General features: G+C 37.1%; 1 long non-coding RNA gene across 1 annotated transcript; it reads right to left on the bottom strand.

The window, feature by feature from the left end:
• Positions 1 to 22,301: 22,301 nt before the first annotated feature.
• Positions 22,302 to 24,320, bottom strand: LOC141332734 (uncharacterized). Its single transcript, XR_012355363.1, has 3 exons — positions 23,601 to 24,320; positions 23,393 to 23,486; positions 22,302 to 22,556 (listed from the first exon to the last, which is right to left on the bottom strand). It is a non-coding gene; the product is annotated as an uncharacterized lncRNA (long non-coding RNA).
• Positions 24,321 to 27,854: the final 3,534 nt, after the last annotated feature.

Genomic DNA, 27,854 nt, shown 5'->3' with positions numbered 1-27,854 from the left:
GGAAGGGTTCAGTGTTCAAATGCACCTGGCCGCAAAGCCCCAGCAAAAGTAGCCAAATTACCATGAATGTGTCGGGCAACGACACATTGAACGATTAAACTAATATTGTGATATGCTTTTGATACGTTTTTTAATATATATATATATATATATATATATATATATATATGTATATATATGGATTTTAATTTAAATCGTGATGACTTGAGCAGGCTAAATTAATCTGTCTGCCGCTGGTCGCAATTGGTCGTTACTTTAAAAAAAAAAAAAAAAAAAAAACTTGAATTTAACAAACAAAAAGTGTTCCAAAAATATCTCTAAATTAACTTCATAAACTAAAGAAACAAAAATAAAAGTAATCACTTTGCTATTAAAAACAGCAATAATGGGGAAGAGAAAGAGAAAAAAAGTCGGACTCGGGCCAGTATGTTTAATAGCCTATTTAACATTGTTATTTAGGCTACTTTCTTATTTAAATATATTATTTCTTTGATTTATTTGTGCATTTTTTGGCTGCCTGTTCACTGACTGAAGTGCTAAAATAAACACGCACGTTTGTTAATAATGTTTGAGCCTCATTTATTTTGTGTTTCAAAATTATATGTATTTTTTTTATATATATAGGCCGCGTTTGGGAGGGGAAAATCGGGGCAAAATCGGGCTAAAACTCCTGTAGAGTGAGCCGGGCTTTAAGCAACCATGACCCGCTCTCCATGAAGAGGCGGAAGTTTTAGTAAAGGATAAATTGATTTCTAGCATTAAAAATCCCTTGCAGTAGCTCTGCTATTAAATTTATTTAAAAATGGTTATCCCTGTACAGCTATGATAAGCTGTTTCTCCAACTTGGCAGCGCTTTCAATGTTATTAAGGAAAAGGATAAAGCTGTTCGGTTGGTTCTTGTCACAAGACCTGCGGTGAGATGCTTTTATCTCTATGCGGCGCGGACGCGCCTGGAAAAAAACGAGCGCGTCGCTTCCATAAAGAGCGCACATACCGTGCGTCTACATTTGAAATTTGAACTTGAGCGCGCAAAAGACGCGACATAAAACGGCCCCTTTGACATTTAAATTACACATAATCACTATAAACAACTTATAATAATTATAAGAAGAAACAACAGTAGCCTAATAATTGGCTAAACCTTTAAAATATTTATATATAGGCCTATTTATATTATACTTATATATTTTATTTGACTCAACTGATTTATTAAAGTCACTGAATATTTAACAAATGAAACAGTGCACTTAAAATAAATTATTAATTCAATTAGGCCTATATTTGATCACAAACAATGATAAATTCCTCAATAAAACATCACTAATTATTAAAGTCTATATTTTATAATTATACCTACTATTATTGACTTTAAATTTACTAGTAATTAATACAGAGACACTTATTTGGGCAAACAGCACTAGTGACTTGTTTAGGACTTGAAGCTTTAAGTTGAAGACTTGCAACTCGACTTGGACTTGCCCGTCTTGACTTGGGACTTGACTTGGGACTTGTCTGGCTTGACTCGGGACTTGACTTGAGACTTGAATGCAAAGACTCGAGACTTACTTGTGACTTGCAAAACAATGACTTGGTCCCACCTCTGAAGATCACTTAGAGAAAGTGAAGGCACCCAGAAAAGAAGGCAGGTTAACTCATTATTTGAGCTTAGACATCCAGAATGAGTTTATTGAATTGTGTGGCCAAAGAGTGCAAAACACCATCTTGAATGAAAGGGAAGATGCCATATATTATGGGATCATTTGTGATGCTACTCCTGACATTTCCCACACTGAGCAGAATGTTATACTCATACGATATGTGCATTACAATAAAAAAATGTGAATGACAGGGAAATTACAGAAAGATTCCTTGAATTCAAGGATTTCTACAAGAAAACAGGAAGTGAAATAGCAGGAATGATACAGAGTGTGCTTATGGATCAAGGGATAGACATTCGTGATTGCAGGGGGCAAGGTTATGATAATGGGGCAAATATGTCTGGGAAGATCAAGGGAGTCCAGGCACAAATTTTACAAAAAAATAATCTTACCACATTTTCACCTTATGCTTCCCATACATTGAACCTTGTGGGTGTGCACGCTGCAGGCGTGAAGTCTAGCCCTGAAGTCTCTACATTTTTTGGCTACATCAATCGACTGTATAGTTTTGTAAGTGCCAGTCCAGAGCGATGGGCTATATTCAAAGACACTGTAGGCTGCTCTCTGTATAGCTCAAATTGATGCTGTCAAACCTGTGGCAAAACATTTGCCACGGTAAAAGAGGCCCTGAGTGCCATACTTAGCACATGCAGTCTTTCAAATGAGGCCAGGGCAGAAGTTTTCGGACTCAGAAAGTACTTTAGCTCATTTGATGCTATTGTGCTTTTGACCATTTGGGTAAAAGTTTTGCAGTGCATTGAAGACAGGAATATAATTCTCCAGTCAGGGAAAATTTCCCTGGAGGTTGAGGCAGCTAATGTCAGGGACCTTAAAAATGAGATACAAAATCTCAGGGATAGTTGGGATGCATTCCTTTCAGAGGCATCCTTGATTGCCAGTCATATGGGAGTGCCACCTAAATTTAATAAGGAGCTGGGCCGTCAGAGAAAGAGATTATCTGATGAGACCCCTGACCCTGAAGAAGGTCAGAATGACAGCAGTGACAAAGTGTTCCGCAACACTGTTTTTTTCACTGACATGTAGTGTTAATTTCGTCAGACGAGACGAGACGAGACGAAATATGTTCGTCAACGACCTTTTTTTCATGACTAAGACGAGACGATGACAAGACTGCACCACTATCCAAAAACGCTGACTAAGACTAAATTAACATGCATTATTGTTGACGAAAAAAGACGAGACGAAAATGTTTTGCATAAAATAAAAACTAAGATAAAATCTCTTTTTCGTCTACAATCGTCTCTGCTTTTTCATCTGCTGTTACGGCTTTAAAATATTCAAACTGCGCTTTGGCGCGCTGGCTGGCGCTGAGCCAGAGACGGATGAATGTATATGTGCTGTAAATACGGCTGACAGGACTCTCTGAACAGCAGCGCGAACAAACATGGCCGCGCCCATCTCAAGTTACAGATTACGATCCAGATCATTTATATAGGGTTTTAAACGACGAAACATACTAATTCACACATATTTGTGAATCGGAATATTAGGTAGTTCATGGCATGGTAAGCAAGTGTGTGAGTATTCTGGATAAAAAAGGAAAAACGAAATAAAAGCGATCTATCTGTCATACAGTGTTATTGTGTCTGTGTTGTGTCACATGACAAGCTTAATGCGTCGCCATGGAAACAATAAGGAAGAACGCTAGAATATTTTAAACTCACCACTGATAGGGTTAATCATTTGTGAATGTGTCTCCTAAATCAGAAATTGAAAACCAGACATGTTTAACATTTGCATTCAACAAAAATCATTCAACAAGTATTTTGTCAGGTAATTATGACATTTAACCAATGTTTGAGATATGTGAAACACTTTTTTACTGAAATGTGTATCAGTAATAATCTCAGTAATAATGTGTTGTTTTAAAAAAAGACAAAAAAAATTTGACTAAACCTAGACTAAAATATATTGAGTTCTTTTTTTGACTAAAACTAGACTAAAATTAAAAGACTTTTAGTCGACTAAAACTTGACTAACAAAAAAAGATATGTGAATGACAAAATATGACTAAAACTAACAAGGACATTTGGCACAAGACTAAGACTAAGACTAAATTAAAAATAGGTGACGAAATTAACACTACTGCCATGGACTACATTATCTGTGATTTGGACACACGCTTCAAAACAACTGCAGGTATTGTAGAGGAATCTGCTGCCATAATAAAAGTGGGGCAGTTGAGTGACTCTGATATTTCAACTGTGTGCCAGCCACTCATAAGGAAGTATACAAATGACCTCACACCTCAGTTTGAGGATGAAATCAGGCATCTCAATGCAATATTTTCAGCCACTTTTTCTGATTGTTCTCCTCTTGCTCTCCTAAATGCAATTCATAAAATGGAACTTCAGAGCATTTTTGGAGAGGTGTGCATTGCCCTGAGGATCTTTTGCACTCTCCCAGTCACTGTTGCCTGTGGAGAGAGGGTATTCAGCAAGCTCAAATTGATAAAGAGCTACTTGAGATCAACAATGTCTCAGGAAAGGTTGAACAACCTTGCCATACTGTCCATTGAAAGTCAGTTGGCTTTAAAACTGGATTTTAAGGATTTGATTGAGGATTTTGCCAGCAAAAAGGCCAGGCGTTTGTCTTTTAGCATTTAAGTCACTGGCAGGTTAAACAAAAGACAATTTCTCATTGATTTGTGTCTAATTGATTTTCAAAAGTCAGTGAAGTGCATTTCATTGTGTACTCTGTGTATACATGTTTGTTTGATATTTGTGATTTAGGATTTTGCCAGCAAGAAGGCCAGGTGTTTGGCTTTTAGCATTTAAGTCACTGGCAGGTTAAACAAAAGACCATTTCTAATTGATTTTGAAAAGTCAGTGTTGAAGTGTATTGCATTGTGTACTCTGTTTATACATGGTTGTTTGATATTTTTGATTTAGGATCTTGCCAGCAAAAAGGCCAGGTGTTTGGCTTTTAGCATTTAAGTCACTGGCAGGTCAAACAAAAGATAATTTCTAATTTAATTATATTGTGTTATTGATTGTTAAAAGTCACTGTTGCACTGTACTGCATATTGCACTCTGTTTATATATTTTTTTGTTTAGTATAACACTTTTAATCTTTAAGAACGTTGCATTTTCAATGAATATTTGTTCACTGTACGTAATTTTTCTATTACATTTATTTTGAACAATAAATCATCTGCTAGCTACAGCCATGGTAGGTGTCTGATTAAATACTGGTACAGTAACTGGTACAGTACAGTAACAAAAGTAATAGGTCGGTACTATTATATTGCAGACAAAGATTTTGAATAGCTAGGTTGGTTTGTATGTTTTGTGGGGAATGGGTGTAGTAGGGGGGCCCAACCTCATATTTTGTCATAGGGCCCAAAATTGCTAGCGGTGCCCCTGTTTCTGGGTGTTTGCTTAATGTGTTTTTAAGGGTGTTTTGCTTATTTTTCTGTGAAAACATGTTTTATTGTGTGTAGTGAACAGTCCCAGCAAGCAATTTTGCATTTAAAAGACACCTATTATAGGTTCAAACACAGCCCTGACTTCTAAGCTAAAACAAGGCCAAATTTGGGCTGTCAGTGAAAATTTAATAGATGTCTAACTATAGAATAGACTAGTCATCAAATAGACAGCTAATAAATGCCTACATATATACATCTAATTGACAACAAAATGGCAATCCATCCAAACAAATTAAATATGCAGCTTTAGTTAAGAAAATATTTTTAACAACTTTAAGACAACACAAAATTGTTTTAAAAAAATTGTATGAATACAATACACTTAAATATAAATATTCTGACTAAATATTAAAATGTAGAATTTTTAACAATGTGCCCAGTAAAAAGGGTCTAGCGCCGCCCCTGAATGTATCCAAATTCAAGGTTATTTGTGGTAGAAGGGGGTTACACACAGCCGGACTATATCGGGTCTGTAGTTAACTGAGACGATGAAATGACAGCTATTGCTGGCTCAGTACAATTCCAGGTGACACACATACTGTCACAGTTCAGTCAGTTCATGTCTTTGGTTTCTCCCATTGTCTCCCCCTGTAGATCTGTGTGATTTGGTTTAGCCCTCGTTTGTCCTGATCCCCGTCACCTATCTGTAATTATCAGTTCCCTTTATAAGTCTGTCTTTGAGTTCAGTGTATGGTCGGTCCTGAACGTTACATGTTTGTGTAAGAAAGCCTTCTGTGTTCCTGCCTGTTCCTGCCATGTTCCATTTGGAGTATTATATTAAAGAAACTGTCTACTTTGACTTTCGTCTCGTCTCGTCTTGCACGCACCCCTGACAGAAGGGCTGACCGAAACAGTCGCAGCGTGTTTCCCCTGCTTTATTTTTTTTTTCAGTTTTTACCAGTGTTTATTTTTCTTTTTTCATCATGGACCCTGCTGTGAGCATCATTCTCCTGGAGCAGGAGGATCGCTGTCTCGAGGACTACACCAGAGACTTCATCCACCTTGTGCCGTACACGCACTACCCAGACTACTGCCTCTGTACCTTTTTCCGGAAGGGACTGAGCCAAACCATCAAGAGGCAGCTGTCCAAGGAAGGTCCTCGAGAGTGCATCGCTGATTACATCGTGTGGGTGCTGGTGTCCAGCAGATCTTCGTCGAACCAGAGCTAGAGCCAGAGCCGGACCCATCAGACCAGGTGCGAGAGCCGACTGCTACATCCGCGACGGTGGAGTATGATGTGGAGCAAGAGAGGGCAACAGAGAGCCCTGCCCACTGCACCACCACTGGGGGTGAGCTTGAGGACCATTCTGGGGATCTCATTGACTTTTTCTCTGAAATGTCCGTCTGTCCTGACTTCCATATCAGCCCGGAATTCCCACCCGCCCACCCTCAGTCATCCACAGCCATGCCTGTGTGGCCGCCGCTGTCCCCTGACAGTTTCCAACGGCGTCTCGGCTGGAGGATCCCTCAGCTCCGCCTCCAGCCTCCGAGTCCAGGACTCCGCCTCGGCCCTCCGACCCTGCAGTTCCACCACGGCTCTCGACGCCCTCCTCTCCACCGTCGCCCGTCGATCCACCAGCTCCACCGGGCTCCATCGTCTTTCCGGCTCCGCCCTGGTCTGTTGTCACCCCATCGTCTCCTCCGGACTCTGCTCCTCCGTCTGTGCCTCGTCGCACCGTCCCTCCGGCTCCTAGGGACTCCTCCTTCCTGCAGGCACAGCCTCCATCCTCTGTCGCTCCGGCTCTGCTGCGGATCTCCAGAACTCCGCCTCCGCCTCGGTCGCTAGAGCCTCATGTTCCACCTTGGCCCTCTAGATCCTCGGCATCACCCTGGATCTGCTGCTCTCCGTCTCCACCTCAGGCTCCTCCGCCATCTGCTCCGCCTCTGTCGGTCGGCCCCATGGAGTCCTCCGCCGAAACCCCCTCTATTATGGACTCTAGTTTTCTGTTTTTTCGCCCCTCTATTCTGTTTTGTTTATCTTCTTCTATGGCGCGAGGACGCGCCTATTCGGAGGGGGGCGTAATGTCACAGTTCAGTCAGTTCATGTCTTTGGTTTCTCCCATTGTCTCCCCCTGTAGATCTGTGTGATTTGGTTTAGCCCTCGTTTGTCCCGATCCCCGTCACCTGTCTGTAATTATCAGTTCCCTTTATAAGTCTGTCTTTGAGTTCAGTGTATGGTCGGTCCTTAACATTACGTGTTTGTATAAGAAAGCCTTCTGTGTTCCTGCCTGTTCCTGCCCTGTTCCATTTCGAGTATTATATTAAAGAAACTGTCTACTTTGACTTTCGTCTCGTCTCGTCTTGCACGCACCCCTGACACATACGTCTCCAAAGTGTATTTACATAAACCTACGTCTCCAAAGTGTATTTACATAAACCATATACATCTTAAAGATTAATAAATGTCTATTATGTGACAGGAAGTGTTCTAAGAGAATAGCAGATGATCACATCACAACATGAACAGACATCTGAGTGAGAGATGTAGGTTTTGAACACTTATGTAGAATTCACTGTTGTCAACACTGCTTTAGATGAATGTAAGTTATGTAAACTCACATTTAAACTCATCTGTTCAGTTGTGCATTTACTGAATGAGCATTGTGCTACATCCTGTACTTTATGTATAATCATTTTTATTCTTCACTGATTTAATTCATTTAAATAATGTAAAATGTTCTTAAATTCTTTTTATTGTCATTATTATTTTTTAATGATTATTTTAACTCCTTATGTAAAGTACTTTGAATTACCATCGTGAATGAAATCTGTTTTATAAATAAACTAGCGTCTGAGTGAGTAGACTACAGACATCAGTAAAACTCATTTTATAATATTACATTTATTTTACTTGTAATTTGAAACAGACAAAACAAATGACATTTGGCTTGTTTTACTAAAAAATAAATAATTATTGGTCAGCATTTATCATTATTGCTCGTATGATTTCTGAGGTAATCTTAATGTCAAAGTAGTAACATTTTCATTTTGTCGAGCGTAAAATCAACAGTCTTCTCCAAAAATGAGATCTTCAAATAGCTGATCGACGTCTCCTTTGTGCAGATATTGCAAACATAAAGGAAAGTGTACTATGTGTGATAATAAAAAAAAAAAAAAAAAAAAAAAAAAAACCTTTTATCAGTTTTATACGTTTGGTATGCATGATAAAGCGCTTTAATTCCGCGGTATCTGTTCCTGCGTATTTTACGCAGTTTTAAACAAGTTTAACATGCTCCCATATCACGCTCACAAACCACGCCCACGTTAACATTGGACAAGTCCTCAACGAACTTAAGTCAAACGGTATTTTCTTTTCTATATCACTGTATAACATTGTGTCTGTAGTGTGCTGTCATATGTGTTCTAATTAACAAATATAGATTAAGTTCAAATTAGTGGTAGGCTACCGAAATTGAGCAATAATTGCGAAGTCCATTATGTTTTTATTGACAAATCTTAATTAATCTGTAGTTTACTATTGTTCCTAGTCAAAGTATTTATTTTCTAAGTGAATACTTAATATGAAAGAAAATAAAATATAAAAAAAGAACAGAGATGCTTTGTCTTGAGTTTAATTGATTTTACGACTGTATAGCCTACTACTTATTTTTATGACTGATCTGAAATCAACATTTTGCATATTAAAACTGTAGGTTTTTGTTACATTTAAATATTTAGCTCAAAGGGAATCAAATGATTCAATAAGGAATTTGAACAAAGTCGCTGTTTTACAGCTGTTAAGAGTCGACTCGCGATTCCTGGAACTAGCCGTACAACATCACTCTGCAATGGATATTATTATCCAGAATATAGTGTTAACACTATATATCAGCACAGTAGCAAAATCGACAGTTTAAGACATTAACTTGTAAGCACAAAACACAAGATATTTATCTTTTCTAATAAAAATATGATTTATTGGATAAACCTAAAACATACAAACTAGTCTAACACATAAACACACGCATTCACACAGGTTGCAGAAAGAGAAAGTGCGGAAGGAATGAGTTTAAAGGAATGAGAATATGAAGTCCCAAGCTTATAGCAATATGTGCAATTGCTAAGACCTGAACAACCATCAATCACTTGCATTAACCCTCGTATTGAGTCTCTCAATGAGGTTATTTAACTTTATATAAAATGCACCAGTTCAGCTAGAATCTGGAGGCTGTACTTGCGTTGCCTTTGTGTTGAGGGAATTCCTTTCATAGCGTCGTTCCAGATAGGGGTTTCCCGAGGTTGTTGATTGGTTGGAAGTTCGATGGTCATTCGATGTGAATTCTTGGGCATTGGCTGATGATGCGGAGTTGTGCACTGGTTAAAGTTCAGGTGGACAAATACGTTTGGGTCACGACTTGCGGCAAACTTAACTAGAACACGAAACTCTCAACGGAAAGAAATAAAAGAATTAAAGTAAACGACAGAAGTGTAATGATCTCCTCATGTTTCCTTTAGAGGAGACGGCTGGCATGCAGGCCAGGCAGCGTTGAAACGCGGCGACGCAAAGCACGCGAAGAGTGAAAAGAGTAAGAGTGTAAAAAAAAAGAGATTTTAGGGTGTCCTGAGTTTTTAAACTCAGCTTTTGGACACATCCCAAATGGTGTCTTGACCAATTAAAACATTGTCCTAACTAGGTTGCTGTTAGTTTCCCCTCCCAAACCATAAATCACAATGTTATCTTATCAGTCCCTTGGGTCCCAACTTTCCCGCTCTTGGCAAAGTTAAATTTGGACATGATTTCGATAACAAGAATAAAATACATTTTACAAAGAATTGAATTACAGAAACATTTAGAGAATGGAATTTCGAGCTCGAGCATACCAAACACAAATATAAACCATTAAGCTATTCAATAGTTATTAAAAAGGACATACACAATAAGTGATTAAAACATAATAGGCAAATGTATGGGTTACAAAGAGGATAGGAAGTTATGCATAGAAAAGATGAGTTGCTCATAAGTTCTTTAGCATAATTTTGGGTGCATATCTAACCCTTTCAGTGGTGAGTTTAAAATATTCTAGTGGACCCCCGAGAGTGAGTTTTTTTTAAGCGACCGTTATTTTAGAACGTTCGTCCCTTTTGTTTCCATGGCGACGCGTCATGCTTGTCACGTGACACAACACAGTCACAATAACACTGTATGACAGATGGATCGCTTTAATTTCGTTTTTCCTTTTTTATCCAGAATACTCACACACTTGCTTACCATGCCTTGAACTATCTAATATTCCGATTCACAAATATGTGTGAATTAGTATGATTCGTCGTTTAAAACCCTATGTAAATGATCTGGATCGTGATTTGTAACGTGAGATGGGCGCGGCCATGTTTGTTCGCGCTGCGGTTCACAGAGTCCTGTCAGCCGTGTTTACATCACATACATTCATCTGTTTCTCCCGAAATACATGCAAGTAAGTGGCTGGAGGAATAGAGTGAACCTTTTAGTTACTTTGCCTATGTGTATGTGATAGAAATAAAACACATCGGCAAATTATATTTGAATAGATGGTTATTTGCTGCTTCCATAGACCTATGTGTGTATTTTACAAACTCTAAATGTCTCCTTTTACTAGTACTTATGTGTATTTAAATGTCTGAAACCTAAAATAAGCGTTATGTGGTTAAAAACACTGCATAGTTGTGATTGTATGACAAGTGCAGAGCTCGTCCGTCTCTGGCTCAGCGCCAGCCATCGCGCCAAAGCGCAGTTTGAATTTGTCAGCTGCGTGACGTCACCGAACGTTCCAAATCCCATATGTGGGACCGTACTCCCAGGGGCACAGAAATTAGAATCCCATATGTGGGACCGTACTGCTCAAAGGGTTAAATGTAAAGGCAGTTTTATGCCATTTTGGGAATGTGATGGCACGTTCTCTGTGAGGAACAAAAGGTAAGGGAAGAATTCTCAGTGTCCTGGAATCTCGGTGGGGGAGGCAACCAAGCACAAACTCTACTAGTGATTTTCCTTATGTGATGTTCATGATGTGCATTTGACCAATAATCTTGGTAACTTGCCCCAATGTTGACAACCTTCTTCCTTGGGATGATAAACAAGCGTCCTTTTGTATTAATGTTGCAAGTTCTGAGTTGGTTAGGCTTGCTTCAAGCTGGTATAGCGCCAGGGTGTCAAATGACAAATTTTACGACTGGAGTCTTGTCATGCTGGGACTCTTGTGGAATTTGAGTCTGTAGAAGTGTTTAAACTTCTAATTGAATCTTCTGAATTGTCTGATTCGCGCTGAGACGCTACAGAACTCTATTTAGAGCAATTCTGTATTCAGTTTCTTAGAATCCAAATCAGTTAAATTAACTGCATTTTTTATATGCTTAATAATTTGTTTGTATTGTACCGTACATTATATTCAGTTAGGTTCGTGAATTTAATGTTGTGAATCTGATGTCTTTCAGTGAAAATGTAGGACAATTTGTCTTCGGTTCATGACTCCTGCTTTTCATACGCGCTATATGTATGTCACATTTGTAGCATGTTTACATTTTTAAGGTGACAAAGTCTTTGAGTGTTTAACATTTAAAAATGAACCATGCTGTAGAATCTTTCTTACAGAATAGGTTCCTTTTCCAGGTTTTATAATTTCTTTTGTATAAAAGTCCTGTAACAACCACTCAGTGGAAACCACAACTTTTTCATGTTGAACACAGGCAGAACATATGATACTGTGACAATGAATTATTACATATATGGCTAATATTCCAAGAGACAGTATACATCACTAACCTCATAACCATTTGGCACCTCACATTATTTTAATACCTAAACATCCTAAACATCAATTAGAATAGGAAAAGCTTTATTATGCACTTTATTGCAGATTTCTCTAACTGAAAATATGACACATATTCAGTCTTATAAGTAAAATGTAAAGAGTGGGGCCCTCTATATGTGTATCTTCATTTCAGTCGTTACAACCTCACTAGCATTTGGATTTAACCATTGTGAAGATTTTAGGTGTAACACCTGTGATGACAACAACCCCTGCAAGAACTTCAGAACATGATCCCAACTCTGAATCAGTATAACTGCAAAATTATCATTATGATCACAATATGTAATCAATGGCTTAACATGTTTCTGCTTAACTGAATGTTGTCAGCTAACCAGATCCAGACCAGAGGATGGATCAGAACCTAGAGACAACGACAACCTCTCTGAATGTCAGCTGAGACCATGACAACTAGATGTGCCCTAGAGACAGATCCCCTGCGAAGACCTTGTCTCCTAGATAGCCATCGACACAACTGAACTGAGCTGGACAATGACATCACTGACTCAGAGAAACTGACTGTTGACTATTGTCCTCTTTTGAAAGCTGCTTTACAAGAGAGTTGAAGGTTTATTGGATTATTGACACACTATTTTCCTGTTTTACACTCCTAAGCTGCATTAACTGTATTAAGCGCTATATAAATAAAGATGCCTTGACTTGACAGACCTCTATTATAGAACATTTCTGTCATATTTGTCCCTGTCTTAAGAAGCACTGGTATTTCATTTATATGATTAGTAATATGCATTGCTAAGAACTTCATTTGGACAACTTCAAAGGCGATTTTGTTAATATTTAGATGTTTTATTTTATTTTTAATTTTTTGCACCCTCAGATTAGTTGCATCTTTGCCAAATAACTATCCTAACGGTCCGTGTTTTATTTATGTCCGTTTTATTCATTTCAATTTCAATTTGAAACGAAATAAGCAAAAATAAGAAAACGGCTCATTCATTCGTTTTTTCATTTGTTCACCAAACGAAAAAACGAGATTTCGGCTCGATTTTTCGTTTTTTTTTTTTTGATTCACGGGTAGAAAACGGATAAACGACTTCAAAATTCGTTGTCCACATGTGGGCGGTCGCCAGATGCCCCTTTATGCCGATTGGTCAACCGAATCTGGACCGGTGAGGCCATCCATTGTTTGTTCAATAAAATAAAAGACTATTATTTATTTATTTTCATTCTTTTGCCGTCTTTAAAACAACAAACATACAAGTGCAATAACATTAATTACATCAAAATGTAATACAATATAACGAAAAACATTGTAATAATAATAAAATTGCAAAAGCAATTAGAAAATGCTTTTGTACACAAGAAATACAAATAGTGTAAATTATTGAAAGAATAGATTTACGGCTTTAAAATAATTTACAGCTTGTGTCACGTTATTTCTTGATTCTTTTAAGGATTGTATACCTGGCTGTTTCTATGAAAATGAGAGTCAACAAGATGATAGTCCTCTGACTGGGCTTTCTTGTGTTCAACCTAACTCGTTTCACAAATATTTACTTCACAAATACTAATCTGCATCCAGCATGTTTTATTTTGCTGAATGATTTTAAATCTGAGTATCTGCAGTACAGACAGCGCAAAGAAGAACAGATCAGTGTTCAGTCAAGTGTGTAAATGTAAAGCAGTCATAACTTTTCTTTTAGACATGCTCAGTTTGGACAAGCGATGATAAGTGCAAATACTGTAATGCAAATTTACGTAAGCCGTAAGGTACCGAGGGTGGAAAATTTAATTTTTTACTTCACTGTATGTAATTTGTTACTGCCAGATGAACGTTTCATTCCGCCAGGATTTAAGTTACTATAAGTGTGCACAGCCTTGGTTAAGTTAAATGTTGATATCAGCTAGATTAAAAAAAAAAAAAAAAAAAAAAGAAAACGCTTTAAAAAGTCGCTTTTCACGGTGTTCGGACATTTAACGATTAAATTACTGCCCCACAGTCATTTTTTATTAAAATATTATATAGAAATAAGTTTTATAGAAATAATATCAAGGTAGTTCAGCGCGACAACAGACAATCGTCTGCTTCAAATACATCAGGAGCAACAGCGAGATGATTGACAGGACCATACCCAGGTAGCCAGCGGAATCGGGCCGATTGCGGCTGAGTGCCGGCTCACTCGGCTGTGTTCTGGCCATAGACTGTAAAAAATATGGACGTAGTATCCGTGACGTCACCCGTAGGATTCTGAAGCGCTAATTTGAAGCTCATAGTGGGCGGGATTCTTGGAATCGCGTCATCGCGCGTCACTCCCGGATAATCAAAAATGGGCAAAAAGGCGGGATGTGGGGGGAGCTGGTTGCTGAAACCACGCCCGCCTAGAGCGACAGTGGTGACAGCAGCGGCAATCCCCCTGTCATTCAAGTGGCCACGCCCTTAATTATGCTGAACTTTAAGGCTTAATATAACTTAAACCGATGAGTTATAAAAAAATTCACCCCCCTCACAGTTGACATGAAGGGCAAAACTAGCTATATAGACCAAAACCATTTTTTGAACCAGGCTGTAAACATACTTTTTTCTGCTGTAAAGTTGGGCATTTTAACATGGAGTGTCAATGGGATTGACTCCCTTTTGCAGCCAGCCTCAAGCGGCCAGTCGATGAATTGCAGTTTCAGTCACTTCCGTGTTGGTTTCACGAGGGAGACCGGAAGGTTGCCCCTTGGTTCTGGCAGCGGCTCGCCAGGAGTGAGCCGGCTCTGGCCCAGCAATGGTTGCCGGATTTGGCTAGGCTTTGGATATGCGGATCTGGCCCGATTCTGGTTGAGAAACGGCACATTTAGACACATTCAGCCTGACTATGGGCCATAAGTGTAAGTCCCCAAAATGTCAAAAATTCAGGTTTTACTCCTTGTGTAAATATTTGGTCCCCACAATACAGATTAAAACACATAAACACTTTTCTAAATTGCTAAAATATTTTTTTAACAAAATGCCTGAGATGTCAAATCTTTTCCCTGTCAATGTTATTTATTTAATTGTATTACTATTTTAAATAATATTTTTATTATTTTTGTCAGGCCAACCATGGACTTTGTTTATAATTTAAAAATGTTCACTTCATCTAAATTATGACACTTTCATGTTGTTCTGCACCCCAAAAATAGAACGGTATCTGTCTGTAACAGAGCTAATAAAATGCTTTCAACATGTTTCCCCTTTATAACACCATTTTCAGGCTTGATAATCATAATGTGGCATAATTGCAAAAACTTTTTGCAAAATTTGATTTGAAATGTTATAACCGTGATTTTATGGCCAAACACAAATCCAAAATTTAATGAGTAGTATGAACCAATAACTGACCTTCAGCTGACATCTTCTGGTTATGAAATAAGTGAGTGACACTGTTATGATATTTTATTAATAACTGATATGTTATATATTTAAAAATAATTGTAAATACATTTTCTCTCTCTCTCTCTCTCTCTCTCTCTCTCTCTCTCTATATATATATATATATATATATATACACACACAACATGTATATGTGTGTGTGTGTGTGTGTGTGTGTGTGTGTGTGTGTGTGTGTGTGTGTGTGTGTGTGTGTGTGTGTGTGTGTGTGTGTGTTTATTTATTTATTTATTTTTTGGGGGGCCAGGGAAATATAACAAGGTATAATTAACTAAATGTACACCTCAGATGATAAAAATTAAATGAATAAAATTGTTATAAATATAACTTTGACTATTTTACAACTCACGTGCGAAGCCCGCGAAAGAACCAGAGGCTATATAAGCTGCGATCAGTTCATGTCACGCGCACAGCCGAACTCCCTTTGATTGAGTGGACATCGCTCGATGGAAGAGCTTTCTTCAGGTAAAGTATTTTTGTGTACATAAGTGTAAAATCAGCGGACTTTTATTTAAATGTACAATATCTAAAACTACTGTTCACATAAACGAGTCTTTCCGTCTTTATTTTTTATGGCCCGCTGTTCAGCACCGTTGATTACCGTTAATGCCGTTATCTGTATGACGTCATTTGCGCAGATCTGCTAGAATTGAGAAAACCTCACATTCATGTCGGTCAAGGTAACGTTAGTTAAAAAATATATTAATTTTACAATTATCAACAATTACATTATCAGATTTAAGTTGTGTTGTCTCAGATTTGAGAGAGCGCGCGACACTGACGCACACTGAAAGCGCGCGCTCTCTCTCTCTCTCTCTCGCTGTATGTGAGATAGAGCGAGCAAGAGACAGAAAGACTTAACAAGCCAATGTAGCCTATCCATATGAGAATAATAATTCTTTTTTTTTTTTAAATAACGAATTACAATAAAAGTAAAACATTAGGCTTGCATATACAGGGAATAAAAGTCATATACAAGTAAAATAATTAATTTTAATAATGAAAACATTATTTCTTTTTCTTTCTTTTTTTGTCAGATTGTCATCCGATTGTTGTAAGTGATCAACTCATTCTGCATCTTGGATTTGCCATGTTCAACACACTGATGAGTAAGTAATAACCTATTAAAAATCAATACATTTCAATTTGTACAGATATATGCATTGTGTGACTCATTTCCCCCCCCTTATTTTTGTGTCAGTAGCAGCTGAACCCCAAAGGCTCCACAGCATTGAGCGCCTTTGGCTTTGTAGGTATATTTTTTTCAGCTGACTGTCAAACTAATTCACAATGTTTGTATACAGCAGTTTTTATTCATGTATTCATTAGTGTTAGTGAATAGTGTAATAGTGTGCCTTTCTGCTGTACTTCTTCTAATCTTTTTGTGATTACTTTTTCATATTTTTTTGTCAGATTTGTCAAGATCATCTGAAAAAAGTGCATCTGTGCCATGTAAGTAATTTAATGTTATATTTTGCCATGTGTAAGTACAGGGGTTGGACAATGAAACTGAAACACCTGGTTTTAGACCACAGTTAGTATGGTGTTGGGCCTCCTTTTTTTGGCCAATAGAGCATTTCGTCTTTGGAATTGTCATATAAAAGTCCTGCACAGTAGAGACCTGCGCGGGACGGATTTTTCAGTCTCGCTCCCGCCCGCTCCCGCAAGATTGTGTCCCGCGCCCGCCCGCTCCCGCAGAAATATACGTTATCTCGTCCCGCTCCCGCCCGCGACATTCATGATTTGTCCTGCTCCCGCCCGCAAAAGCCCGCATAAAATTAATCTATATTGATTTTTTCTGTACATCGATTGAATTTACATGAAACAGTTCTGTAACATCTTGTAAGTTCCATTAGACCCCAGCATAAACGCTCTGGATAAACTATGTGTTATTTAGACTAAGCATCAACATTCACAAACCACTGTTATTCTTTACAAAAAAGCAAACATGAGCTATGCGTGCATCCACGGCAGAATGCAAACAAACAAGGCTCCTTTAAAGCTGACATCTCAGTATATACGCGATCTCATAAAGCTCTTCACAATGGATATTATGCACAATTAATCTTTCATACATGTCTACACTTTGAGTGTTGTAATTTGTAAGCACCCAATATTCAGCACTGTTCAATACTTTTGAGCAGTGAGTGGATTTTAACTTAAACACCACTGATTGGCGATGCGCTCCAGAAATCAGCAGATGGCTACATTGCTCACACTTCAAACAAGTTTTAAACCGAAACTGCCTATATTCTTGCGCTTACTGATCATATTTATGTTGTTCTTGCTGCTTTTGTGCAATAGATGAATAACAATTTTTTGTCTTTAGATATTTTATGTTTAGATATTTCTATTTTGCGGGAGTCCCGCGAATCATTTTATTTTCCCGCATCCCGCACACACACGAGTCTCTACCCGCCCGCACCCGCACTCGCCCATCAAGTTTTGTCCCGCGCCGCACTCTGTTGCGTTGGGTCCCGCGGGTCCCGCGGTACTCCCGCGGGATTGCAGGTCTCTACTGCACAGTTGCCAAAGGCAATTTGAGCCATTGTCCTCTTGCAGATCAGGGGTCAGGTCACTACATGATACTGGTGTAGGAAAATGTTATCTGACTCGCTCCTCCAAAACACCCCAAAGTGGCACAATAATATTCAGATCTGGTGACAATGCATGCCATGGGAGATGTCCAACTTCACTTTTCTTGTTCATCAGACCACTCTGTCACCTGTCTTGCTGTGTGTACTGGTGCATTATCATCCTGATACATGGTACCACCTTCAGAGTACAATGTCTGAACCATTGGGTGCACATAGTCAACGTTCACACCTGTTCTTACTGGTGGAATGTGCAATCAGTGAAGATTGGCCACCAGGCTGCAAAAATATAGCCATGAAACCTCCAACATTATATTGGCCAGTGTTTCAGTTTCATTGTCCAACCCCACAGAGTGGTCTGATGAACAAGAAAAGTGAAGTTGGACATCTCCCATGGCATGCATAGTCACCAGATCTGAATATTATTGTGCCACTTTGGGGTGTTTTGGAGGAGCGAGTCAGATAACATTTTCCTACACCCGTATCATGTAGTGACCTGACCCCTGATCTGCAAGAGGAGAATGGCTCAAAATGCCTTTGGCAACTGTGCAGGACTTGTATATGACAATTCCAAAGACGAAATGCTCTATTGGCCAAAAAAAAGGAGGCCCAACACCATACTAACTGTGGTCTAAAACCAGGTGTTTCAGTTTCATTGTCCAACCCCTGTATATGGTTTATTTTAGGAAATTCAAATCAGATGGTCCATAATATCTTAAGATTAATTTTGTTGTACCAAGTCAGGGTGTTGTGAGTGTTTATTTTAAATTTTACCGAAATCTTTACATGTTACATTTTAAATACTCTTATTATTTGTATAGCTGTAAACTGCATTGTTTCACAGGCTGTGATATTTGCCAATAAGTTAATTGCCAAGTAGTGACACACAGAGTGCCCGAACTTTTATAGGACTCTTTCTTTTTGTAATTTTTATACTGTAAAATTGTATTAGGTTAAAATTAAATAATAAATTAAATATATTAAACATACATATTATTAAACATAATAAAGTCTGAAAAAAAGTGGTCTGAATAAGTGGACTGTTTAATCACATAAAGTGATTTTTTTTTTCATCATCTCCCTACCTGGTCTTTATGCTAAGTTTCATGTTTAAATAGGCAAACTTGTGCCACATATGACTGACAATTTTCTTTTAAAAATATTTTCTGCAAATATAGCAGTGTGATGCAGAGAGAAACCGAGAAGTTTATAAGAGTGCCATAGTGGAAGAAGAGAGCATGTCCTACAACAAAAGAATTTCTTCCTAAGGTAAGCTCCAAATGTTGTTTCCATTTACCACTGAGACAACTGAGACCTGACTAATATGTGTCAATATGTGTCCCCTCTTTATCTCTTTCTTTCATTTATTGTCTCTCCTTTAGGAAACCTTGAGCTCCTGATCGTTCTTAAAGTTTCTATAGTGTTTTTATGCATTTGTTGATGTTTTTATTTTTTCAATAATAAATTCAATAAATGTTTCTCCTACAGTATTTATATGGTGTCATTCTTACTTGGGGGCGGGGGTGAGAGTGAGTGGCATGTGTGTGTGTGTGATATTTGTGGAAAGAACATTTAAAAAAAAAAAAAACCTGGAGGAAATCATGAATAATATATTTTTGTAGTTTTTAAGGAACCATTTAATTGCATGAACAGTTACACCTATCTAACTAGGCTATATACTTTAGCAAACAAGCTAATATTGCTTAAATTCCGTTATTAATTAAATAAATAGGTCTGTATTTCATATACATTTCCATTTGGAATCCAGACTCGGGCCAGTGCCTGCTAACTGTATAACTGTATAACGTATGCCGGCGTGATTGCGGTCCAGATTCGGTTGACCAATCGGCGTAAAGGGGCGTCTCGTGACAGCCCACATGTGAAAAACGAATTTTGAAGTTGTTTATTCGTTTTCTACCCGTGAATCAATAAACGAATTAATGAGCCGTTTTCTTATTTCTGCTTATTTTGTTTCAAATTGAAAATGAAATGAATAAAACTTACACGGACCCCTAACAAACCATACATCAGTAGAAAGCTTATTTATTCAGCTTTCAGCTGATTAAATATCAATTTAAAAAATAACCCTAATGATTTGTGGTCCAGAGTCACATATGGACATTACATTGACAGTCATTTCTGACATAGCAGATTTCTCTTCATAGTAACAGAAACATGCATTTTATGTATTGTTGCTTTGAAGCTACAGTATAAGTATTGTTAAAAGTGCTTTTTGTGAATTTGCCTCAGCTCCTACAGTATTAACTATGTATATATGTTTTTGGAACATTCCTTGAAATAAATAATCTGGATAAATCACTGCATCCTATCTGTCACTAATTCTAAATTATAGACGTAATGCAAAACTATAGCTTTTATCACTCATTCTTTAGCAACATTTGAAAAAAGAAAAGAAATAAAGAAAAATGAAGTGTTTGACATGATCCTTAAACCACAGCAACATTCCTGCTTAAATTGAGACACAAATACATTTTTTTTTAATTACACACGTTACTGTAAACACATTATTTAATGGTCATTATAAAAAAAAATCCATTGAAATATGTAGCTTAAACAAAACTATCTGGGAGTGGTCTATAAGATGCGATATTAAATTTCCCTTAAACGGCGTCTGATACATTGGATCCCATTATATTTACTTACATCATATAACAACGTGACAAGATAATAAATAAAGGCTCATAACTGAACTTACCTTAACTGAATTCAGTCACTTTTTGATGTTTTCACCGTCCAGCGTCTTCTCAGCTCTAACGGAAATGTTTCAACTCACGGAACTGCATCGAAGCTTCCTTAAAAGTGAGTTCCTTAAAAGTTGTTTCTGAATTTCTGAGTTTGCCTAAGGTGTTTTTAAGGGTGTTTTGCTTATTTTTCTGTTTTTAATTATGTATAGTGAACAGTAGAGTTGCAGGTTACACACATACATCTCCAAAAGTGGATTTACATAAACCATATACATCTTAAAGAAGATTACTAAATGTATAATATGTGACAGGAGCGCTCAATAGTTCCAAACAGATCCGCGCTGTCAATGTGTTTGAATGGGTTTAAGTAGGATAGACCAGTGGTTCTCAATCCTGGTTCTGGGGGACCCCCGCTCTGCACATTTTGCATGTCTCCCTTATTTAACACACCTGATTGAGATCATAAGCTTGTTAGTTCAGTTCATGGATCTCTCTCCTAATGAGCTGATGATCTCAATCAGGTGTGTTAAATAAGGGAGACATGCAAAATGTGCAGAGCAGGGGTACCACAGGACCAGGATTGAGAACCACTAGATAGACAGCAGTTTCACTATATTTGCAGCAATTTCGAGTAATTATTAACACATAATGTGCATTGATTGTGAATTGATAACAACTTTGAATATGCTTTGCAATCGCATTTTATTCTGGGGAGTGACATAGATAATTAAACTTTTATTCAATTAATTAATTGTAATATATAGTTCTACCAGAAAGACTCAGGTGAATGAATACTGTAACAATCATCCATTTATTAGCAACCCAGCAAGCAATAACGTTCTTTGGCGTAGGCCCTGTCCGTAACTCGCAATCTGAGGGGTAAGGGACCCTCCTGGTGGTGGTGGTGAGGAGGATGGAGGGAAGGATTCAATTTGGAGGAGGTGGGGAGGATGGTGGTGAATTGAAGTGTCAGCATCTGCGAACTCAAACATGAGTAAGTACCGATCTTATATACCACAAGTGTTGGAATGTGATTGGATAGATGAAAATTGAGTGACAATTAAGTCTTCCCGGCAGAACTTAATGCTAGAGCTTTCATTTCAGTTCTATTTAGTTAATATTTTGAGGAGTGTTTCTTGTATTAAATAATAAGTGCAATAATTATCCTGACCATTTAAAAGATAACATTTTCTAATATAGTATTTATATTACAGTTAGTGTGATATTTAAGGTTAAATACATTTTGAATGTGTACACTGTAAAATGTAATAAGTTGACTTTACTTAGAAAAAGTGAGGAAACCGATTGCCTTAAAATTTCCAAGTAAAGTAGAGTATTAATGTTTAGTTGGCATTACTTTAACACAATTTGTAGGGACAACTTGTTAATCAAGTATACTTAAGTACTGTTGACTTAAAATCATTATTTGAGTTAACTTTCTATTAGTGTTCACATTACTAGGAAAATATTAGGAAACCGATTGCCTTAAAAATCCCAAGTAAGCTAAACTAAAAACAATAAGTTAAGACAAAAAGCAACAACTGAACTTGAGTTTAACAGTTTATTATATATTAAATCTCTTCAGGTACTACAGCGTACCAAACAAAGTCAGATGACCCAACTCTGTAAACAGTTTTTTGATAAACAAAAAACACATTTTTACTCATGTTAATCTCAAACAGCCTCAACTTACATCAGCAGCAGGTTGTTAAGTGACTGTAGTTTTGGTTTTGTGTCCAAGAGAGAGAAACACTATCAGAATAAAACCAAAGGTGTTCTTGAGCTGTGGAGGGTTCTCCAAATTCAGTGCATATATCAGCCCAAAAAGTAGACACATGGAAGATTCTCAAGATCATCCATCACGATGATTCCTTCCGAGATGATTGCGGTGTTTGAAGCCTCCAAATGCAGTGCTTATGGGGAATCCTGGCTATCTTCTGGTATCACAGTCAGTATCCCAATGGAAATCTGGGGTGTCACATTCACAGTCCTAATTAAAAAAAAGGAACAGCAATATTACAATTCTTGTTACATTATAAATGGGAAATCTCACAAAAGTATATGTCACCTAAAGAATCAGGAACATCTCTTGGGCCATGTTCTACGTACAACTAATAAAAATTGTTGTTAAAGTATATTGTAGAAATTTGACAAAATGAACAGTACAAGGGCTTGATTAAGAAATGTGAAACAAAAGCAGAATTTACTTATCTGGTCCAAATTAAGGAGTTGCCTAAAACATAATCGAATGCCTATTGGCACTTTTCCACTACACAGTACCAGCTTGCCTCGGCTCGACTCGACTCAGCTCTGTTTGGTTTTCCACTGTGTAAAAGTTGTACCTGTACCGGCTTCCAGGTACTTTTTTTCGTACCACTTCCAGCGAGGTTCCAAGCGAGCTGAGGCGATACTAAAATGTGACGTGAAAACACAGCAGACTGCTGATTGGTCAGAGAGAATCGTCACTATTCACTGTGTCATCATTGCACGCGCCAGCAATAGTATCCAGAATAACCCCGCCATTTTTAAAAAGTTTGGCCAGAGATTGCATGACATATCCAATCCATTACATATTATGGCAACTCGGAAGAATACGCCGTGGTCAAACGAGGAGGTGCAGACAGCGGGTGTGTGTCGCGTAGAAGATTACGTCACGGCAGGGTCGCTATGACAACCAGGTACTATTGTGGAGGTACAGGTACAACTTTTACACAGTGGAAAACCAAACACAGCCGAGTCAAGTCGAGCCGAGGCGAGCTGGTACTGTGTAGTGGAAAAGCGCCATAAATGTGATGTTTGTGTGGGGGTTATAGTAAAGGTACTTACCAGTGCTGTTGTAAAAAAAGTTAGAGGCTTCTTCTCCAAGAATGAGTAGAAGGCCACGAAGAACTGCTCTGCGCTTTGCAGTGATGTCAGTGCTCTGGAAAAAAAAAAGATACAATTACATTTTATAGTGTATGTATAACATAAAATTATGAAATTAGTTAATAAGACAGTAACAATTTAGTTTAAGAAAGAAAAGTGATAAGCTTACCACAGGTTTGATTTGCTGAAGAAATTCATAGAGTCTTTTTCCAACAGCCCCTTTCTTGCTCTCAAAAATGTCCAGAAATCGTGAAGCATGTTTATCGAGAGCAGAGAAAAAATCTTGCTTGAGGTTTTTGCTTGTAATTCGATTAAACTCTGACTTGATCTGTAAAAGGAATTGGACAAGTTCGAGAGTAGCTTCCATGATTTATGCGATAATGCTTCAATAGAATAGATCTCTTTTCACAGGAAGAAAAAACAATACTTACACTTCCATTGCATGTCTCATCATCTAGTAAGATCTGCAAGTAAAAGAATATGTATTATTATCATCATACATCTAAAATAACATTCAAATATAAATCAGTGAATTATCAGTAATGTTTTCGTCAGGCACTGCACACTTTTGCCCTCATTCTTGAAAGTTTCTTGAAAATATACAAATAAATTTACGGAAAACTGCGTAAACCAGACATTCATGAAAAAGCTCATCTGGATTTCACAAATTATTTATAAATCACAGATTTGACCATCAAACATGTGTCTGTTATTAAATCACAATCATTAAATAGCATATGTGTGCCATTCACTCAGCATTATCTCCCTTTCAATAAATTGTCTATATGCAAACTGTGACAGCACTTTGGTGGTGCAGCGTTTTTCAGCTGAGATGCTGATATGGATTATCCACAGTTTAATATATTACACCAGCATCTGGTTTTGCATCTAGTTTGTTTTATCAACAGTTACTGAATATACAAATGCATTAACACAGGCAATATTAACCTCTTCTTTTTTTGTTCAGTAGTTGTGAATGCAGGATGGGAGAGTTAAAAATATTTTTGCACACAATTTTAACTAAAAGCAGTTTGTTTAAAAGAATACAGAAACATTGTATATTTCAAACACAATTTACATGTGCTTGGAAGTATGTGTAAAACCTACTAACATTTAGAAAACACTTTCATGAACCAAAAAATTTACATCAAAACGGAATGAACAACTTACACATTAACTGAATTTTCAAGAATGAGGCCATTCAAAACAAAAACTTGATTAAAAAAATGCAGCCAAAGATGCAGTGATTAGCAAATGTTAGACTGCTCATTTCGATTAACACAATCCAGCACAATCCAACAATTTGATAAAAAAAATATAACATCCAATCTTGCTATGTATCTCTACTTTACTTACTCTGAATATTACATGGTCGATTACTGTATATTAAGCAACTGAAAAAGATAACAAACACGAGATGACTCACCTCTCCATGTGGTTCTCCCATTGTCAGATGCACTGCCGCAAATCGACGCTACCTATTGGTGGAACTGTGCATAACCACTTATTTCAAAATACTAATTATTGTAAGTAAAGTTTAATTATACCTATTTAGTTTAATCACTTTCAGTGCACAAAAGTTGTCATTACTTTGTTAAACTTAGTAAAGTCAACAAACTTATTCAAAATAAGTTATAATCACTTACTTTTATTAGTAAGATCATCAGTTACATTTTACAGTGTATTTGGACATGATCAAACACTCATTGTTTATATGTTTCGATTTAACGATTTAATGTTAAATAAAAAAAGTAATTTACTCGTGTTATTTTATGATATTCAAATATACACCATAAGCGAATATTTAAGAAGACAAACAAAAATGACATTTAACATAATAAAAAAGATGAAAATTAGAAACACAAGGCAACCAACTGCATTCAGCATGTATTTTTATTGTATTTGTTGAATGCAGTCTTTACTGAAACTCATTTAGTCTCCTACAGAGAGAGAAATTATTATTATTATTATATCCTTTATTTAACCAGGAGAAGCCCATTGAGATTAAAAATCTCTTTTGCAAGGGAGACCTGGACTGCAGAAAGACTAAAAACTTAAAAATATGACAACTAGTATCTGGTTATGGTCGCTATTACGCTGTTTCTCACATTATCTAACTGTATTTACAGTATAACTGGTTATTATCTAACGATAAACATTAACTATAACACGCTTTGTAAAATACAACTGTTTAGTTTTTTGAGAGGTCAACTGATGTGTTAAAATGTAAAAAAAAAATGCAGTAATTTCTTCAATTTACCAGCGACTGTGCTTGAGAAGCGCTGAAATGAATGGGCTTCAATGCAGGAACTATTGGTTGTTTGCAACTATTGGCCGCTCCATCACACGCTTTACTTCTGCATTCCTCAGTTCCCATGGAAGCCTATGGGAGTGTCGCAACTCTGATTCTCAACAGCTCTGATCACAACATGAACAGACATCTGAGTGAGAGATGTAGGTTATGAGCACTTATGTAGAAATCACTGTTGTCAACTCTGCTTACATCAGATAAAGTTCAGTCAATAAACTAATCTACATAAAGTAACTAAACGTGAGTTATCTATTTCATTTGTGCATTAGTACTGGTAATACATGAAAATTTGAGTGGAATAAAAAGCAGTTAACACATCAGCAACTACCTCAACATGTGAATGTAGTATTGAGCAGATAAATGAATCTTGTGTGGATGTTACATATGAGACACACGTGTTTATCCGCTGAAGAGAGACTGATGAAGGTTCTGAGTGAGTACACTACAGACATCAATAAACAGGTTTTAATATTAAGTTATAGTTTATCATTTCAAACAGAGCTATTACAGCACTTTTCTGATTCTTGATTCTTGTGCATTTGCTGCAGATCTTTTGTGGCGAAGCAGGACCTGAAAGGAAAGATGACAGCAGCAGTTGTGGAGAAAAAAGGAAATCCTGAAACCAAATATAAGGTGAGATCATTTTGTTACTTCTAATACAGAGATCAAATGACATTGTGCTGTTAAAATGACAGCTTTTGTATTATATTTCTGCATCTTTGCATGTTGCTGTGGCCTCTTCATCATCAATGAGCTCAGAGTCTGCGACAGCATCTAGAGAAAGACTAAAAGACACTGAGGATGTGATTTTGGTCAGGTTTGTTCTGCTGGTTTCATCAGTCAATGGAGCCTGAGTTTCAGAAGCGTCAAAAGCGTCATCAAATAATGTCATGAAGCTTCTGAAACTCGGACTCCATTGACTGATGTTGAATGAACAGAAACCAGCAGGACAAACCAGACCTAAATCACCTTTTGTGTTCAGAAAAACAAAAACAGACAAGGATTGGCCAGTGTGGAGGAGAGTAAATATGGACTGAATTTATGTGTTTGGGTGAACTAACCCTTTAATTAACTAAACCCCAAACAGAAATGGTGTGAAATATATGTAAGCATTTATATTATAGTAGTATCTTGTAGAAATAAACTTCAAGAAATAGACTGCTTTATTGTCTGTTTGTGCACAAAACAAAAGAATTTACAAAAATATTAAAATTTCTGCATATATTTTTCTGCAGATATTTTTTAGTAAAGTGACTTACAGTGCTCTTATTATAAAGACAGCTGAAGGTGGACACAGTTGTGTTGAGATGGCATTAGGATGTAGGTTCACCGACTGTAAATACAATATATTGAATAAAGATTTGTTCCATGTGTCGTTATTTATGGTTATTTATTCTTTTACTCATTAATGTTTCCTGTTGTTGTCAGAAAATCAAATATAAGTGTTTCATTAACTAATGCATTAATTCATTACTTGAAGGAAAATGTAAATGTTTTCACCTTGACTGCATTTGTATGGTGTTTGCTATGGCATATGATTAAACTAATTACATTTAGCTTGTCTACTAATAATTATTTAATTTTTGATCAGCATTTATCATTATTGTTCGTAGCAATGAATCTGAGGTAAACTTAATGTCAAAGTAGTAACACTTACATTTTTCAAGTGTAAAATCTTCAGCTGATCGACGTCTCCTTTGTGCAGATATTGCAAACATAGAGGAAAGCGAACTAGGTAGGGTTGTGTGTTACTGATGCTATGAGGTGTTTGTGCACCTGTCGCTCTTATTTTCTTTTTATTATTATTACTGCAGAACTTATAATTTCACACAAGCTCAGGGAAAGATGGTAGTATTTTTAACAATGAACAATCATAATGACAGAAAACAATAAACAGCTATATTTGGTTTGTGTACATCATAGTGTGAGATTATATACACAGAAAACAAATGTAACATCTTCGAATAATAATAATTATTACAAAATCATAATGCATAAAAATGCATTTGTTGTTTTCGTTATTTATACGCCACAGGATGAAACGAGAAAGAAATTCAACAAGAAAAAGAGAAAAACAGGAGATTTGCATGAGGATGAACAATTTTGGACATG

Source organism: Garra rufa, chromosome 4 (assembly GCF_049309525.1).
Source record: "Garra rufa chromosome 4, GarRuf1.0, whole genome shotgun sequence".
NCBI classification, from domain to species: domain Eukaryota; kingdom Metazoa; phylum Chordata; class Actinopteri; order Cypriniformes; family Cyprinidae; genus Garra; species Garra rufa.
This window is presented reverse-complemented; position numbering and strand designations above follow the sequence as displayed.